Source organism: Cornus florida, unplaced genomic scaffold (genome assembly GCF_030987335.1).
Source record: "Cornus florida cultivar Cherokee Brave unplaced genomic scaffold, ASM3098733v1 CherokeeBrave_3.0.0_Hap2_Chr11, whole genome shotgun sequence".
Taxonomy (NCBI): domain Eukaryota; kingdom Viridiplantae; phylum Streptophyta; class Magnoliopsida; order Cornales; family Cornaceae; genus Cornus; species Cornus florida.
In genome coordinates, this window is record NW_026775581.1 from 74,745,809 (window position 1) to 74,761,499 (window position 15,691).

A 15,691-nucleotide genomic window follows, 5' to 3' on the forward strand; every position below is an offset into this window, starting at 1 on the left:
TAGAAAGTAAAAAAATATAGAGGACAAAGATATCGGAATTGTAAATGATAAGTTTCAATCAATTCTTGCCAATATCCACGCCATGAAATTAAGAACATAAACCCAATACCCCAAACATGATGTCCAAATAATAACATCCACGCCCAGACCGATAAACTATTCATAGCAAAGGGGTTATATCCATCATCAAAGTTGTGATAAGTTTAACCATAAATAATCTCTTAACCATCCCATCAAATAAGTGGAAGATTCATTAAACTGCGAAACATTATCCAGCCATAATGTGATGTGTTTCCAATGCACATAAAAAGTAACCCATCCAATGGTAGTTAACATCCAGAAAAACTGCTAAATAAAATGCGTCCCAAGCCGAAATATCACAAATACCGCCTCGTCCCCAACCATCGCAAGGAAGACTATAACCGAAATCCTTTTTATGAAGAGGGAAAAAATAATAATAACAACGCTTAGAAAAAAAATAAATAATAAAACAAAATCAAAAAAGAAAGATGAAACTGGCCAAAGTTCCAACATTGACAATAATTTACTTGGAATTCACTAAAATTCAAAAGAACATCCAAACAACTAACTGCCAAGTGGTCTAAGGTTCGACTCCTCTTGGGTGCAAACAATTCCTTGGATGGGGTGTGTGTCAGTATCAACCAGGGAAACAAACAAAAAAAAAAACAAAAAACTAATTGCCAAGTGAACAGTAATTACCTAATGCAACAAACAAAGGCTGTATGCAACATAGAATAGTGGAGAAGGCATGTTATGTCTGCAGTGGTATTGATTTTTCCATTCGCATATTTATTATGGCATAACATAACCACTTACGTCTAGTATACATAAAATAAATCTCAATAATGCTCTATTTCATACAATGGGATGGAATCCTTGAGGGGTGAAAGGTAAGAGGAATAGAGAAGGTATCCCTAGGAAAAAGAAGGGGTCCTTCCATCCATTTGTTGGCTGAGTAGGAAGGAAAGGATGAAGGGAATGAGTGTTTCACAATTTTACCACTATAACCTAACAATTTAGGAATGATTTTGAAAATACAAAATAATGTTAGGAAATTGAGTCATTTGTTGGCATATTCCACATCAAAGCATACTTGTATAGAGTGTCAGAGTGTTGAGTTAACAAAGAACATCACTTGAAGACATGACAGGCACAACTTGCAAGAAAGATGGATATTCAATCACTTGAATAGGGTCTTAACATGTTTTGAAAATGTTTTAAAGTTAATTGGCTTTTCAAAACTAAGCTAAGAATGTGTTTTTATGAAAATTGGAGTCAGAACCTGAATTCAGTAAGGTTCGATAGATCAAAACTTTTTTAGATCGATTGATAGAACTCCTGTTGACTATAAAATGGGTTTAGGTTAGATAGAGAGTAGAGAAGAGAGAGAATCTTTCATGCTGAATACACATCAAAGAGATTGAGAAATCCGTTTGCAACAATCAACCGACGTAATAGAGCACTGAGAGGCGAACAATCAATAAAGAAGCAAGTTCGTGGGGATTGGATGTTGTCGAATGGATCAGAAGAATGACCTGGAGATCGTTAAAGGACTAAAGATTTGGTATTCTAGTATGTCTAGATATCAGTAAGGAATTCGACAGTACAGAACTATTACCTGATTGTACATCTTTCTCTATAGTGGATTGTTCTTGACCTGACGAGGGACAGTGATTTTTTTACTCTCTTTTTAGGGTTTTCCATGTAAATTTGTGCATCTCTCATTTACTATACTTTTTTTATTTACTGCTTAGTATATATTTGTGAAATGGAGTTGAATTGCAAACTAATATTTTCACAAGTATCAAATGTTATAATTAATTGGTAAATTAAGTTTAGTTTAAAGGGCAGAAAAATATCCCTAAGGCCCCCCAACCCCCGCGCGTGCCGGGGTCCGTTACATCAAGAGAATCCTATGAATTAGTATATTTTTGATTGTTACTGAACTGTTTCAGTTGACCCCATCAAATAAAATAGAGGGAAGCACTTAAACTCCTTTCCACCCACTTTTGTGTGAAAGAGATGCGGTGGGCTTAGAGAGAGAGGCCGCCTCTTGTCTTTCTGTTATCTTCCCTTCCTTTTTCCTCCTACCATACAATGGAAATCTTACTCATCCTTCCCTCTCCTCTTCCCCTTTCCTTCCTTCCACTCTTCTCTCCTATCAAATGGACCATAAACAAAAAGTATAATCAAATAATAAACAGTACAGCAGATAGTGGTGACAATTGCGCATTAGAAAACTTCTAGTATAAAATTACAAGGGCATTTCTTTACTTGGATATTTATAAGTGGATTTATGAGAACATTAAATCAAACAGAAGAAAGGCACATTGTAAACCTAAATGACTATTAGGACAAAGACTACAAAACAAACAATTCAGAACTTTTTGAAGAATTGATGTTCCATAAGTTGGACAAGGCTGGATGTTACCCAAGCAGAACAACTACCAATAGCAAATATGGAAATAAAACAATCTCCTGGCATAAAGGAGAACATAAATTGTCAATGTGCTATTAATATCAAGACAAGGAAAGACAAAAACAAAAGGATCAAATGACCACCAAGGGCTGTAGCCTAGTGGTACTTCCCCACCTTCCAAAGTAGAAAGTCGAGGGTTCAAGTCCCATAGGAGCAAAGTGCGTGCGTGAGTTTCAAATAGGAAAAATAAAATGATTAAATATAAATAAATAAATAAAACTTATGAGTCTTACCATTGCCCCCCCCCCTGCAAATAACAGCTCTGATCCCCAACATTTGCATCCGGCATAAGATCACCAAGAAGGATGGCAGTGGAAGCAGTTGATCCAGCATCTCTGTTCTGATTACTTTCTGATGTCAGACATTCTGAATCTGTATAGTGGTATGCATCAGCTGTAATGACGGAGAAATATGTGAAAAACCATGAAATAATGAAGAAATCAGCAAAAAAACTCATGAAATAATTAATAATATAAAAAATAATAATTTTGTACAACATCAAGAAATTGTATAGTTAAGATGAGATAAACATATGGTTGATTTGGTATCAGAAATGAACTTTGGATGTCTGATCAGCTTACTGAAAAGATTTTGCTTTACATATTTCGCAGCTCGAGCACCTCCATGACCTGAAACAACTGAAGAACAGAAAAATGCAGAGCATGACAAGAGGCAAGCAATGGATTGAGCATACATATGAAATATCTCTCATTTCATATATTGCTGAACCATGAAAATTTTAAAACCAAATGGAGGTACATGAGGATTTAAAAAGAGACTAATCTTTCATCTAGGGATACCTAAGGCCTTACTTCTCAAGGATAAAGCAAAATGAGTACTATCAAAGAACTCAATAGAAGAGATTGAAAAAAAGAAAATGTCAAAAAATTAAATGAGTGATGAATATGCTTACAAAACTTTTCAATGAGGAAGTGTTGATGATGCATAAATCCATGCGAAAATATTAATATTCTGTGAACATGATCCTACTGTTTGTCGATAACGGTAAACAAGAGAGAGAGATTGAAAAGACTGGTACCATCAAAGACTCCAAAGACACCATCTCCCCATCCACGCCATCAACTCTTGTCTCGAAGAAATCCTCCATTGAAGACCTTTTCCAAGGAGAGCTTGCATAATCATAGCTGAACTTGCCATTCTGACTGTATTAAGGTGACAAATTACACTTAGCATTGGACAAATCCTGTTCGACTCTTGGGAAAGAATTGTACTGATTCCAAAGATATATGATGTCCTCAAACTACTAAATTTCATAACCAGTATTCAAAACCGACAATTGTTCTTTAAACAATTCACAATTAGATAGGTCACAAGCCCCTATTTATTAAAGAACCAACTTCAATCATGAAACTGATGTTTTTATTCCATGCAACCCTCTTAAACACAACAGTAAAGAAAGAGAGCTAGAGATTTATATATTATAAGGAACTCTGTGTGGGATCTTTATCAGTACAGAAATTTTGATGCATCAAACCTTTATAAACCAAATAGTTTATGAAACAAGACACTGCAAAGGAATGCAAGAAGTAAAATGACGCAAGTGCCACTTGAGAATCAAAATCATTACTTGTAGACTAAAGTAAGTGGATTTATTACCACTAGTTGATTGCTGTTAATATAGCTTTAACAAGACAAAGTAAAGTTATTTCATCCTGCAATCATTTAAACATGGAAAATTTTCACCACTGCTAACATAAAACTACATAATTTTTTTTCCAGCATTATTAACACACAACTACATGACTTTTTGTCAAGCCTCAAGACTCTATAGCAGAAAAAAAAAAAAAAAAAAAAAAAAAAAACATTTCTGGAATACCCACATGTTGCTTCCTGGTTGAAACATTTTGAATTTTTGACGTAATCTCACATTAGGATGATCTAATTGGATTTTGGATGGTTAGCTAGCTTCATCATCTTATCATCAAAGAAAACTCAAACCAAATTTCCAGCAAGTATTTATGAAAGAACAAACATGTCATGGTTTAACTGTACACAGTTGTACAGTTGTGCAGCAAATATTTCCCAGTGTATAGAACTCTTTCTTGTACACCTTCATACTGATGAATCATAAATAGCATACAACCACCCAGAAAGAATATCATTAGTTGCTTAATAAGAAAATTTATTTCCATGTATTGTTTTTAAAAGTGAGATAAATGCTGCTATGCAATTTTTTATTTTTTGGTAGGTGATGTTATTATTATAAAAAAAATATTGACATCAGGCTTTTCATGTTTTTTTGTTTCATTTCTGTAAATCATGCTGTTTGAAATATTGAACTAAGTTTTCATCAAGCTCCCAAATGAGGTAATATCTTCAGTGGCATACCGATGGATCTTCATATAACACTTAAAAGTATAAGTGATGGAAGTGTGCAGCATATATTAACACGTACCACTACCGAATTCTTTCTCACGCATCTTGACACTGATGTTTATGCATAATGTACCAGTGTACAATAAGCTATGAGATTGTAATCGTTTAACGTCAAGAAATTTCCACATATTTTGGGTTCACAGGGATTACTTAAAGGCTTGATAAATTCTTTGGATTGGACTATTTAGATTTTGGTACCGAACTCAGATCTTGCCATTGTTTCAGGAGTCAATGTGATGCTTACAGTATGGGAATGAAAAGTTTATTAGTGGAAGGTGATGCTTCAATTTGCATAGGTGATAAAAGGAATGAAGCACTGACCCTAGGATGCTAAGTGAGACTGATTTCTATGCTAAAAAAGGAGCATTTACTTTCTTTCCTTTTAGGGGCCACTTCCAACGCCATGTGAAGTAATTTCTAGGGGAAGTTTTGCAGGAAGTATCGTACATGGATATTGCATCGCCTTTTTAGTGGTTCTCTTGTCTTTACCTATGATTAAGATACATCCAATCGAAGCAATTGACCTTTCAATCGAAGTAGGGTCATAAACCCAAAATCAAACGACCGATACTTCAATTGTTAGACCCTACAGATCAGAATTTGGCGTCACTAGACTTCTTTGAGAAATTGAACCTGAAGCCTGAGTGCAACCGATCAAATGTAGATAGGCAAATTATTATTCTTATCTTTCTTATATATTTAATAGAATTCAAATTTTCTATTTTGTCTAGGACTCCCATAGCAATTCCAAAAGTATACTTTTGGTCAATCTTCGTGGTAAGAAAGAGAAAAGGGGGAACGAGTAAAAGAGAGAATAACAGAGAGCATGCATATAGCTAAGACAATCAATCAAGAACTTCATAAATGTCACCATCTTATACATGATTGAGTAAAAAAAACATCAAAACAAGGAGATCAATCAAAGATTATCAACCACCAACCAACTGGGTCCTTCTGAAGGAAAAAGAATCAGGAGAACAATCAAGGAGAGCGAACTTCCAAGGCATCAGCTTGGTCAGGAAGGTAGAGAGTTATTGTCTGATGTTTCTAGGCTAATAGAGGCTGACAAAAAGTTCGATATAGTTGGACACCCTGCTCCTCTGGTTGATATTTGGTACACATCTACCATAACATTTGAGCATTTCGGATCCAAAGAATCGGTTCATAAACAGATGCGTTGAGAGATGATAGGAATTACAAAATCGGGATACATGGAATGGCAGGTGTTGGAAAGACGAGGATGGCGGAAGAAATCGCCAAACAAGCTGAAAAAGATAAGCTTTTTTATGAGGAAAAAGTGGTGCTTTTTTATGAGGAAAAAGTGGTTAGGCGTGTCTATAAATTAAGTTCATCAGCCTGGCATTATTCCCTTCTTCAGTCCACCGCCGACATTCATATGAAAAAGTACAATTCCTCAACTGTCCTATTTCCAGAGCCACCTCTTTGAGAATAGAATCATAAACACTTAGTACCTCAAGATTTCTTAGCTCCTTGGAAAAACCAAGTTCACCTGCCCACAATAATAGGGACCCAACATTTGAAGGTTGATCAGATTTAGAGGTGATGATGGCAGTCGCACACCACCCAAATCTAAAACTTCAAGCTTTTCCGTCCCTTTAAAAAAAGCTATATGGAATTTGTGGTTTACGATTGAGGTCGCATAACAATGACAATGTGCGTAGTTCTGGACACAGGGAAGCTCACATATGTTTTGGGATATCAATGAGAATACACCACATGGTTTACGATTGAAGTCGCATAACAATACCAAGAGGCAGAGTTCAAGACACAAGGAAGCTCACAAATATTTTGGGATATCAATGAGAATACCCCACGAGATTCATACTCATCTTTCTCTGGCCACTTTGGGACACCCATTTTGGCTAAAAATCCCTCTTTTGATGCAATTGAGATGGCATGCATTTTGACGAAGTCCTCGCTTTCACCTTCCAACAGCAAATGAGATTTCTACAGGTTATCAACCAACACAAATGTTCTATCTTTGGTTGTTTTCATTGTATATTAGCTATCATTGAGAAACCTCATTGCCACTCCATACATCGCCAAGTCATCAATCGGAATCTCAGCATCCCCTGGAAACAAGGTCGCATTAGATACTTGTAGCTCCACTCTATGCATGGATGTTCTCTCCCCTGCAATTTCTCAATTATACAAGGGCATCATCCCAACATGCTTTTCTCAATTGTAGTTCGAGCAACACTGAGCTATCAACAGAAAAGCATGTGTGGGATGATGCACTTGTACAATTAAGTTGAATGCGCACAACTTTTCTCCGGGAGATCAGCAAAACTTTGCAGCCCTTGATTTGAAGATGAGATTTCTATTTCCTCCAACTTAATTTCTATCATTCCAAATGTCATCAATTATTAGAATGAATCTTTTTTACCATTCTTCAATCTGTCGTGGAGCTCCCCTTTCTCCCAACTTCAATCTCTGGTTTGAATGACAGATTTGACCACCTTTGTTTTTTTAGATCTGGATTTTGGGAGAAGACTGCCTTGGCAACCTCATAAAAAAGCTTATCTTTTTCAGCTTGTTTGGCGATTTCTTCGGCATCCTCGTTTTTCCACTACCTGCCATTCCAGGTATCCCGATTTCGTAATTCCTATCATCTTTCAACGCCGATCTATTTACGAACAGATTCTCTGCATTCGAAATGCTCAAAATTTGCAGTAGATGCGTACCAAATATCAACCGGGGGAGTATGCAACTGAATCAAACTTGTTGCCAACTTCTATTAGAAAGAAAATCAAAATATGACTTCATGCGGCCAATAATCTTCTCAGGTCTTCCTGCATTTTATTCACATCCGTTAGCCAATTCAAAACATGAATCTAGTAAATTATGTTAGATGCCCAGGAAATTGTAGGAAAAAGAAACCCTAAAATGTTATACAATTGACACTCAGTATTATAAAACAAAATATGACATAGTAAAATGTGAAAATCCCCTATACGATTTTCTTTTCCTCATATTTTATCCTCCACCAAATAGTTAATTGTAAGAAAATAGATGCAAAGATATAAAAAACAAGCTAATTTAAAAAAAAATAGATGCAAAGATATATAAAAAAAAAAAAAAAACAGCTGTTTCAGGTGTGTGACGAGTTGATGATTTTCTTTTCCTCTTTTTATCCTCCACCAAAGAACTAATTTTAAGAAATTAGATGCAAAGATATAAAAAACGTACTAGTAACAGCTGTTTGAGGTGTGTGGCGGGTTGATGATTTTCTTTTCCTCATTTTATCCTCCACCAAACAGCTAATTTGAAGAAAATAGATGCAAAGATATAAAACGGTAACAGCTGTTTGAGGTGTGTGACAAGTTGATGATTTTATTTTCCTCATTTTATCCTCCACCAAACAGCTAATTTCAAGAAAATAGATGCAAAGTAACAGCTGTTTGAGGTGTGTGACGAGTTGATGATTTTATTTTCCTTATTTTATCCACCACCAAACAGCTAATTTTAAGAAAATAGATGCAAAGTAACCGCTGTTTGAGGTGTGTGACGAGTTGATGATTTTCTTTCCTCATTTTATCCTCCACCAAACAGCTAATTTTAAGAAAATAGATGCAAAGATATAAACAAAAGTACTGGTAACAGCTGTTTGAGGTGTGTGACGAGTAGATGATTTTCTTTTCCTCATTTTATCCTCCACCAAACAGTTAATTTTAAGAAAATAGATGCAAAGATGTAAAAACGTACCGGTAACAGCCGTTTGAGGTGTGTGACGAGTTGATGATTTAATGGCAGGTGTTGTCACCGTCGTCTCTGGTGGTCGCCGACGTGGCCGACGCATCGAACAGTTGGGACGGAGCACAGGTGAGACAGTTGCGAAGCAGACAGATTGGGACGGAGGCGAAGCAGATCTAGGGCGTGGACAGAGAAGCTAGGGTTTTGAGGTACAGAAATAAGATAGAACCGAGAGTGCGATTTTAGTTTGTTGCTTTGGGTGGTGTTATAACAATGTCTTGGTAGTTGCTTGTATTGATGATGATCGAGCTGTATGCCACGCGTTTTGATCGATGGACTATTAACCGTCGATTGAGTTTGGTGAGGCGCCTCTTTCAAAAGTGTAACAGTCACGAAAGTCAACAATGGTGGGCCCTACACGTTTTTTGCAAGTGCTCTTTTAGTGTGCAGTGTGCCACCAACAATGGTGGGCCCTACACGTTTTTTACCAGTGCTCTTTTAGGGTGCATTGTGCCATGTAAGTCAACAATGGTGGGCTCTACACGTTTTTACAAGTCCTCTTTTAATGTGCACTGTGCACTCTTTTTTCCCCATTTTATTATTTTTTAGTTCTACAATCACACACCATTATTTAAGAAACAAAAATATATTACCTCCATTTCAAAATTAAATACCCTATTTAAAACGAAGAAAGTATATAAAAACGTGTAAGTGTAGTGTGAAACTTGGTATGAACTCCACCGAATCAAAAAGTACACGCCAAAGAATTGAAAGCCTCCATTGTGCTGCTATTATCAGCATTTGTCAATAAATAAATAAATAAATAAAGGGTAAAGTACACTAACACCCCCTGAAATTTAGCATAAAGACAGATAAATGAAAGTTATTTTATTTTTGGACATTCACACCCCCTCAAGTTTGATAAAATGGACAAAGACACCCAACAATGGTAAATTGACTTTATTACCCTTTGATATAAAATTAACAAATGCAATTGACTTAAATATCCTTACCCTCTTCTTCTCTTTCCTCTCTCTCAAACCCTAACTCAAACAACTACTATAATATATATATATATATATATATTGTCTGTATAGACACACAACATATACATACTCATATATATATCACCACCACCACCACCAGAAATCACGCAGTCACATATATCAACATCATCCCTCAACATCATCATTATCAATTCATCACGATGACGAGCAAGGAAGACAAAATTGCCAAAAATTGGAGCCCGATATTGATCTAACCCACAATGGCGCTCAAAATTGGAGCCTGATCTTGACCTAACCCACGACGACGACGATGTGAGACGGCGACTTCAAGACATCGACGGCGATGTGAGACGGTGGCTTTAAAAAGGCGATGGATTCTTCCCCGCAGCAAAACCATGAAAAAATGGAGCCCGATCAAATTTGTACCCATGGATCGACCATAACAGAGCCCCGCAACGAGCGAAACATCAATTGCTGATGAAGATGGTGAGCCGTTCGTCGGCCGGTGGTTGGAAGGTGTGGAGGTGGTGTTATGGCCGAAGCTTTCAGGTCTGGGTTAGGGGTGGTGGTGATTGTTATATGTGTGTGTATATATATAGATATATTTAGTCGATATACCAACCCCAGTTTTAGTCGCGAAACTGTTAAGGTTCCTGTTTCTGTTTGCAAGTTTGATCTAGAAAACTTGTCTGTGGCTTGATTTCATATTTTGCTCTGGACATCATATTGCAGCCCTCAGTACTAGACCACCTTTTTCATAATCATCGGAACAACAAAGGATTTGGTTAAGACAACCAATTTGGGATAGTACTGGCCGATTAAGGCAACCAAATTTGGGCGAAACAACAATGTTTCGTTCTTTCATTTCACCACTTATATTTTTAACCTGAGGATCCTCTTTCCATTTCAAATGGATTTGCAACCGATTTCTATATTTGTTTAAAAGGGTAAAAGGACAACAAGATAGATATATATATATATATATATATATATATAGAGAGAGAGAGAGAGAGATGAAAAGGGTAATTTGGTCATTTAAATATTTTGATATTTTATAATTAAAATTAATAAATTAAGGAAGAATAAAATGGACTTTTCACATATTTTAAGGCTTTGTTTGGATGAGAAATTTCACAAGGGGGTGTGGTTGTCCAAAAATGGACTAACTTTCATTTATTTGTCTTTACCCCAAATCTCAGGGGGTGTCTTTGTACTTTACCCATAAATAAAATAAAATTTTAGTAGCTTTTGAGGGGAGAGGATATAAAAAAAAAATAAAAAGAATTCAAATTTCTCTATTACCCGGTTTAATTATATCACAAATATAATTTTATTAGGGTTAACTTCCGTTACACTTTTTGAGGTATGTCCTAATTTTAAGGAGACCCCCAACGTTTGCAAAATTTCAGTCAGACCTTTTACGTTTTTTTGACACACATCAGTCTCCCCCCTCGGTTAACGGTCAAAGCTGGTCAGAGATATTTTTTGCTGACATTAGTAAAAAATTAAATTTTAATTCCCAAATTACCCCTCAACGGTTATGTTTGGCTACATAATATCTATCTAACCAAACACTCCCCTCAAAACGCGCACACACACACATTCTCTCTCTAAACTTTATCTCTCTGCAAACCCATTCTCTCTCTAAACTTTGTCTCTCTGCAAACCCATTTCTGTCTCCAACCTCGAAGGTTTAGGCAGTTAATATAACATCTTTTGGAGTATGGAACATTATCAAGCACTAGTTCAGTGACACCCTTGAGATATATTTCAATTTTATAAAGATCCAAATTCCGGAGTTCCAAGAACTTCAAGTACTTGTGATTAGAAATAATCTTAATATAGTCTAATCCAATACAAGAACACAGGCTCAAATTCTCCATGAACTAACAGTTACGTATGATTCTGAAAAGACTCTCGGGGGTTACTCGGACCGAGTTGAGTTTTAGAGTCGTCGGATTCACACAACCTTCGAAAGCCGCAGTAATGGAGTCGTCAGATTCACACAACCTTCGAAAGCCGCAGCAATGGATTCGTCAACGCTGAGTTGGTACTTGTTGAGTTCAAGGACATGGAGAGTTCCACACCTGAAGAGACTCAACAGCAAGATGGACGACTCGAGATACTGCACAGTTCCATCATCTATGCAAGTGAGTCGGAGCTCTTCTATGGATTTGTTCACTTTGAGGCGATTGATCAGTTTAAGCAACAACCGCCAATCCTCCGGGGAGTGAGAAATCCGGCAGACGGTGATATTAGTCCTTTGAGACGACATGACGTGTTCAATGATCTGGAATAGAATTAAATCAAGTAGGTTCACATCTTCGACGTGGACGGGGTCGAAATAGAGGCGATGAAAGGACCTCCACAGGTGGCTCCACCGGCTAGATAAGATGGTGGTTGCTACAGCTTCTTTTGCCGGAAGCAGTGAGATGATTGAACATAATTTTTTGTGGTTATGCAAAGAAAACAATAAATAAATAACTAAATAAAGAGGAAAAACAAAATTCTCTTTTTTGTTTTCCATTTCTTTGTACGAAAATCAGTAAATCGATCTTCTACTTTAGGACACCATTTCTTTGATTAGCATTACACCACATCAATCATAAAAAGTAAATATGGACGGTTATTCGCTATATATCAGTGAACCCCCTCTCTCTTTATATATATTGATGGATTTGTTGCTAAACTAGTTTGTAAAAAATGCAGAAGGTAGTCCAACGAGAGAAAATGAGTGGTATTTCTTCTGCAAAAGAGGCAGAAAATATAGGAATAGCGTAAGACCAAATAGAGTCACTAGATCTAGTTTTTGGAAGGCAACTAGGTTTGGCGCAATGGCTCAAGAGGGCTCAAATGTGTTCTTTAATGATGGATTGTCTCGGCCGTTACAAATCGACAGTGAAGATGAACCGCACCAGTGACGCAAGGATACAGATGTGATGGAGGTGCTCGTAGACGACGAGCTTTCCAGCAAGCCAAACCCAGTTTTTTGTAACCCTAACTTTGCTAGTGAGATATGAGAGATGAGAGAGATGGACTGTTTGGTTCAAGAGATAAAGCTAACCCAGAGTTATAAAACATGTTTGGTTCAAGAGATTGACTGTTTGGTTAAGTGTATATACGAAAATGACAAAAGGGTAAATTAGTCATTTTATTTATTTATTTGTTTTTGTCAGCCGACAATGTCTGACAGGGGGTCTGACTTAAATTTTGCAAACGTGGGGGGTCTCCTTGAAGTTAGAACATACCTCAGGGGGTGTAACTGAAGTTAACCCATTTTATTATGTCACATGCACAATTTTTAAATTGCTTATGCAAACGGCTACTATAAATATATTTTCGTGTGTGCAGCATTTCATTCTATTTTACAACTTGTATCTCTTTTCTTTCTTTTTTTAATAAATTCCTCAAAAAAGCAAGTGTTGTACATCATTGTTTTTTGGTGTTGGAATATGATATTGGTGCCTAAACCAAAGTACAGGAGTCCTCCATAGGTAACATGTGTATTGAAACATGTCATATGAAAGGTGATTAGCATTTGATATAGGATCAATCACCTGGGGTGTAACTTAGTGTGGGCTAACCTGAGCTATAGCCCAGGTTTCCAAAAAAAAAAAAAATTTGGTACTACTACTTCATATTAATCATAGTGCAACCCAATCAGTCATAACCCAACCCATGCCCGTGTCCAATCCATAATAAAACAAAAATAACAAATAGCACAGCCTAACAATGAGCAACTCTCTGAACAAAAGAAAGAAGCAACAAGCTGACGAAATCTCACTTATCTTATAAGAGAATATTCATTCCATTCAAATAGCTCTTTTAGTGTAACCAAAGCTACAAGCCCATCACTTATATATATTTATTATTATTATTATTATTTTGCTATTTTTGAATATATATAAAATATCTGTCATAAAAATTATTGTGTTCATCTTCTTTCTCTTCCCTTTTGCAATCCTAGCTCCGCCCCTACATACACACATACACATAAGGGCAAAATATTTGTGCTGCAACTTAGAGAGAGAGAGTCATGTATAGTCACCTGAAACAGAAAGGAGCTCATCATTCATACAACAATGGAAATCAGCCTTACTAAAGAAAGGTTGGCCCTTGACATTGGTGACATTACTTTAACCACTGGCTCAATATAATTTGAGACCTTAAGTGAAAAAATAAAATGGTTTTTTAATAGAGTCTACTCATATGTTCATGCTATTAAAATTTCAATCTCTAATTTTATCGTTAATTAATTGACTATGTACTTTCTAGAAGACATATTCAACAATATAAATAAAAATGATGACAACATAAACAAAATAAATAATTTTATGATAACAAAACTTAATAAAACTATAAACTAATTGAAGTTTTAGAGCATTAATAGAAATTGATTTCAAAGAATTTAGTTCAATACTCCAAAAAATCTTTAATAGAATAAAAGTTCATTCAAAGTCTTGTGACGGAGTGAGGTTGTAAATAATAGAAAAAATTTAAATTTTTAAGTAGCTTATAATATATAAGGAAAAAATTTTGGGGCCCTTGAAAAAAAAAAAAAAAAAGGTGATAAACAATAGAAATCTTGTAGGTAAGTGTCAAATCCATAATTAACATAATTATTTTAAGAAAGTTATAATATATAAAGAAATGAAAAATAATAAGGTTTTTTTTATTAGCGGGGACCTTAAGCGACCGCCTAACTCGCCTAACGCTCTAGCCGCCCCTGACTTCAACTATGGTCCTGCCCTTACCCACACGCATGTAAGGAATGACTAGCATTTTGCTCTGAACCTCAAACCTCCATGAAACACGCACTAGTTGCTACCAAACTTGAACAACCATAGCCAAACTTCAATCTTTTCACCGAGCCATGCAAACCTAATAATGTCAAGCACCATCAAAAAATCTTTTCACCTAGCGAATTCGAAAGCGGAAGCGTGAGAGCGGCAGAATTAAGTTATAAGCATTGAGAATTTGAGCGAGAATACGCGCGGAACGTGAGGACAACATATGTTAAGAAGAATTATGTGACTTAGAATATAATGCAAAACATATGTTTTATAACTCAACTCAACTCTAAGGCGATAAAGCCTTTTTCCCAGCTATTTGGATAAGCTACATAAACCGTGCCCGTGTTTTTAGTATGTTTTTAGTAGGAAAGACACGGAATTAAGAAGAAAGTGGTGAACACATTTTATAGTTATGGATATGTGTTCAAATAAAGAAGGCACAGTTTGGTCAAAAAGCCCAAATAAATGAACAAAAAAAGGTTGCAAAAAGAAGGTAAAGCGACAGCTATCTTCACGTTCTCCTTGTTCAGACCAGACACGCCCATTCTCAGATGCAGAGCATCACCCTCCTCCATCCACTTCCCATCCTCTCCTCCATCCACTTCCCATTCCACGAGACCCTACCAGGAATGGAGAAAGTGGATCAAACACATCTGATAGCTAAATATCATAAAATATTATTCTTCAAAGTTTTTTTTAAATGAAATGACCTGAAATTACGATTTGTTTTGGCCATTAAAATGATGGCATGGAGTGGACTTAAGTTTGTTGCTCCTATATGCTATCTTCTTTGGAAGTTGGTACGAAATTAGTGTTTTAAAATTGAAAAAAAAATTAATAATTTGAAATTCAAGACATCAATTGCATGCTATTTAATATAACTTTAGTATATTTGGTGGTTCAAATATGCTGAATTAGGAAATTTCCATTTCAGAGTACATATGAGTTGAAGGAAGATGAAAACGCCTATTTCACTCGACTTGACATGCCCAAGGGAATTCTGAAGTTGCAATACGACAATGAATCTCTATACATTACCCGAGAGGAACACGGTAGGTCCATCGGGTGACATGATACTCAATGAGATTTACTACTTGATTTTGTTTTGATGTAATTCAGATTTGTTATTTTTACCTTGAATTGCTTATTAGTGTTCAGATGAGTTTTTTTCTTAGTTAATTCAATTCTTATTTAACGTTGATTCAATTCTTATTTAACTAATAATGTAGTATCCAAATTCATGTCAGTGCCGATTCCTAATGTAGTATATTAACTAAAAT

General features: G+C 36.0%; 1 long non-coding RNA gene across 1 annotated transcript; it reads right to left on the bottom strand.

Annotated features, from left to right (window-relative positions):
• Positions 1-5,730: 5,730 nt before the first annotated feature.
• LOC132284759 (uncharacterized) lies at positions 5,731-8,892 on the bottom strand. The gene is made up of 2 exons (XR_009472344.1): positions 8,624-8,892; positions 5,731-7,710 (listed from the first exon to the last, which is right to left on the bottom strand). It is a non-coding gene; the product is annotated as an uncharacterized LOC132284759 (long non-coding RNA).
• Positions 8,893-15,691: the final 6,799 nt, after the last annotated feature.